Source organism: Gossypium hirsutum, chromosome D10 (assembly GCF_007990345.1).
Source record: "Gossypium hirsutum isolate 1008001.06 chromosome D10, Gossypium_hirsutum_v2.1, whole genome shotgun sequence".
Classification (NCBI taxonomy): Eukaryota; Viridiplantae; Streptophyta; class Magnoliopsida; order Malvales; family Malvaceae; genus Gossypium; species Gossypium hirsutum.
Genome location: NC_053446.1, coordinates 45,756,393 through 45,761,102, shown reverse-complemented (window position 1 = coordinate 45,761,102; position 4,710 = coordinate 45,756,393). Strand labels below are relative to the sequence as shown.

The 4,710-nt window shown below is 32.3% G+C and overlaps 1 pseudogene; it reads right to left on the bottom strand.

Annotated features, from left to right (window-relative positions):
* Positions 1–1,001: 1,001 nt before the first annotated feature.
* On the bottom strand, positions 1,002–2,639 carry LOC121222081 (repressor of RNA polymerase III transcription MAF1 homolog; annotated as a pseudogene).
* Between the last annotated feature and the right edge of the window lie 2,071 nt (positions 2,640–4,710).

Sequence of the window (4,710 nt, the reverse complement as noted above, 5' to 3'; positions counted from 1 at the left end):
TTATCAGTAAAAAAATAAAATTTGCACATTCATAATTAACTTGAACAAATGACTAAACAACTATATGTACAAATTCATTTTGGAATATTATCATTAAAAAAATAAAATTAATAAAAAAAGCTATGAAAGTTATTAAAAATAAAATTATTAATGATTATTAATAATTTCTAAAATATATCAAAATATAAAAAAATGCTAAAACTATCCCAAAACGATTTCAATCACATAGGTAGGTTACCAAATTCATCCATACCTGTTAAAAGATGACCTATGCTCTGTAAAATATAACAAAATTCTCTCATCACAAAATTACAGCAAAAATATGGGCATACAACCAAGCAAATATGTATACGGGCAAAATTTTGCTGTCTTTTGAGTCTTTTCACCATCCAACCATCCATTAACATGTTTCTTATTAAACTGGTGATAGCAATTGATTAATACTTGAATTTTTTAGTTGGTTTCTTATTGAAAAAATATATATACACACATACATAAATGCAAATACCTTGGTATAATAGTCCTTCCAGACCCTACGAGCAATCTGATGACAACCCAAATCAAAGGCCTTGAATTTGATCATTCCTATGCTTAGTTCTTCCAATGTTGGGTACTGTGTTGGCTGATGCTGAACTAGTCTCTGCAATTTTCAAATTCCAATACTCCTAAATACTTTTCAGAGATTAGTGTACAAGTATCCACCCGGTAGCACTATTAGATAATTTCAAAGGCGAATTTATTTTTTTCTTTCCAACCAAACTGCTTAAATCCTATGGAAAGATAATTGTTTGTAATTTGTGGAGAATATTTGTCATCTTTCCCCACAGGCAGGTAGAATATTATCTACGGCCTTTAACAAACAAATTTCACAACTACTTTCAAAATTGAGATTTTATATATAACAAACAGGAAGCAAGGATTTTTTTTCTTCCTTTTCCTGAAAGAAGTATCAATTCAAAAAGTAGGAGAAATGGATAACATAAAGACTGAACCCATTTAAATAAAACAGGAAACAAAATTTGAGATTTTATTAGAAAGAATGGATCTGGGTAAGAAAACACTTAAAAGACAACATATCCATGTAGAACAAATCTGAGTCTGGGTAAAATAAACGACATATACACAGCAAAGTAGAAAATATGGTACAGAACATAACTAAGTGCAGACTGATGTCAAAAGGTATTGACACATTGTACAAGCAGTATGTAAAGTGATCATATATCCATGTTATCAAATATTTCACCATCTTTCTCGTAAGACAAGTAGTCAGCAGCAAAACCATCAACCACTAAGTTACTGCAAGAGACAATATATGGTAATGAGGCATAAAGATAATCATGGAAGCTTGTACATAACTATAAATATCACAGAACACAATTAGACCCACCTTAAGCAGTAAAAGCTTAAACTCACTACACGCTTTAGTTTCCTATTGTAGAAGAAGAAACTGAATGACCATCTAAAAATATAACTCCACAACAGTTACTGAACAATTATGGCCCACTGACTACTCACTAAAGTATTAATATAATACATACTTACATTGATCATTTCTCCAGAAGGGGATCTGCATCAAAGTCTGGATTATAACTATATATTTCGCACTCCGAGAGTTTCACAACCTGCATAACCGGGTATTTAAAATTACCAGCTGCTGAGACTTGCATTTAGTCATTTCGAACTTACACTCACCTAATCTAGAGCCTTATAAATCATTTTGAGGAGTGAACTGCCCCTATATGCCTCGATCCATTCCTGTCAATGATGTAAAGCAGGAAACTTAAATGCCAGGCACAGTGACTTATTTAAGGATAAAACATACCACAATTGAATGAAAACTAGTTATCGCTCTTCTCACATACTACAAACCACCATCAACAGCATCAACATCTTCCCCCAAATCCATCTCTTTCACCCCGAATGACATGAACACAACACACCATTGGCCCAAAGTTTCATGAGTCTGATTAACTCCCAAAAAAACTGATGAACATGCAAATTTTAGACTAAAATCAAGTTACATTCATAACCAGCATAAATACCACAAGAACAGGAGATAGGATAGTGCAGCAAGAGTAACTGCAAGTTAATATTAGAGGAAATGCATATTCCTTCTCTCACAAATGTGCACAATAATATTTTGATATCCAATGTCAAGAGAATAAATGCATACTTATGCCAATACCTTCGACGCTTCAAGCATGTTGGTATAAAAAATCTGTTTAAAAGTATCCCAGCTTTCCTCTGTTAAGAACTAGTGTGCTTTAACTGCACTGGAACCACATCACAACATGGAATATCATAATATAAGAGAACCATATAAGACACAAATGAATGTCAGTATAATGCATTCAATAGAACAAATAAGACTTGAATCAGACACAATCAAACCCATACAAGACACACATGAAGCCACTGAAAGCATAAACACCATTCCCACCCCGAATTTTCAGCAGTTGGAGCATCCAATGAGGATAGCAAACAAAAATTTTGCTGCAAACTCAGTAGCGTGAAGGTAGAACATAGAACCACTGGATTTGATACAATTTCAATATAACAATCCACCAATCTATCAATATATGAGGAATTGAATATAACCAATGCCTCATACTTTTTTTAGCAAAGCTAGGAAGATCCATGCCTACATATCTTTTTATAAAAAGATCCATTAATTAATCCACAAAAATTTACATAAAAAATGAATATGATTAAATCTAACAAATTACAACAGAGATCAAAACATATTCACCAAATATTATTCACAAAAATATAACAGAAAAAAAAAAGAATAAATGAAAAATTGCCTTGCTTCTATATTAAAATCACATTGAATTTCAAATAATCAGAAAAAAGTATCAGAAAAAAAAGAAAGAATTAAACAAAGAAAGAAGCGAACTGACCTACATAATCTCCAAGAAAGCAATAATCAGTTAGTTTCAATCTTTGAAGCCTAATGGATTTATTTTGCCTACGCCAATATTACAAAGAACGAAAGAGCTTTTCTTTCTTTTTTTTCTCCCTTCGGTGGCTCCGCCGAGTCAAATTCCTGTGAATTACACGTGTTAATTTTATGCTTCTTTGAACATAAACATTTTATCTATTTTATTATTATTCTTTTTCGGCATAATAACCTTTTTAGTCCTCCAACTTTAGAAGAAAATTTATTTGAGTATTTTAATTTATAGTTTTTGTCAAATCATTCTAAAATAGATAAAAAAATTAGCATTTGTTAATTTTATTGACATGCATACATGTAAATTACCACATAGACAACTCATATTAAATAAACATATCAGTGCTTGTAGCCAAAGGCCCAAAGGCCCTGTATTTATTTGACAGAAACATGAAGAAATTGTATTGTAGATAGATTTTTAAGCAATAAACGTGAACCAATGGTTCTTGCAGATTTTTTCTTTAATTTTATTAGTTTGCCCTAGAGACTTAAGTCTGATATCCATATAAATATGTCTTGTGTCCAAGAGAATCAGAAATTGAGTAAATATGAGACTTGAAAATTATATTTTTGTTGCATTCATTTTCCCTTTTTCCATTAAGTTGCAGCTTCAATTAAGGTGCCAGTTTTTTTTGGGTGTGGCTAGATAAAGATTAGCATTGGGAGACGTCTAAAATAACTTATAGACTATATATGTTCTCTATGCTTCTTGGTGAATGCTAGCACATTGACTGAATTATATCAATGACAATAGATGGTAAAGACACAAAATTTTGTGGACGGAGATAGTAGCTTAGCAACAAAAGTTGTTTGGGATGATGAGCCGACGTTGATATTTTGTGAACTTTGCGTGAATGAAGTCAATGCTGGTAATAGACCGACAACTCATCTAAACTCAAAAGGATGGGAAAATGTCATTACTCTTTTTCAAGCAAAAACACAAAAAAAATTATGGAAAACCTCAATTGAAAAATAAGTGGGATACATTAAAAAAGGAATGGAGGTTATGGAGAGAGTTGCTTAAGGAATCTACAGGTATTGGATAGTGTCCATCTAAAAAGACGGTCGATGCTACGGAAGAATGGTGGGCTGCAAAAATACAGGTTAGTGTTAACTTTATCATTATTTTAATGCATAAAGTTTATTGAAATTAATAATTTACAATTATAAAAATCTTAGTATAACATTTAAATTTAACATGTTATGTAGGAAAATCCTGATTTTAAAGGATTTAAGAAGAAAGGAATTGAACCACGATTGAATGAGTTAATGTGGTAAATGTTTGGTGGCATTGTAGCCACTGGAAAGAACGCATGGGCACCTTCGTCTGGTGTTCTTCCAAGTGGGGTTCCTATAGGAGATGATGCACCTAATGAGGGATTTGGTGATTCAGATGAACATAGTAACGAGAATGAAGGTATTCCTCCTGATGAGGTACCATCAAACCCTTTTCATGAAATCCCCGATCGAAGAAAGCAAACACTTGGGATTGTACAGGTAAAGGAAAAAAATCAAGTTCAAGTAGAAAATCATCAAGAAATACATTAACTACCCAGATTGAGAAATTGTGTGAGAGCATGTCTAGTCCAAGGAAGTCAGTGAATGAAATTATTTTTCCACACTCTCAATATACTATTTCAAATGCAATGGATGCTTTGCGTGCTTTGGGAGATGAAATTCCAAAAAAAGATGAACTGTACTATTTTGCCACCAAAATGTTCCAAATACCGGTGAAACGAGAAGTGTTTTTGAACTTA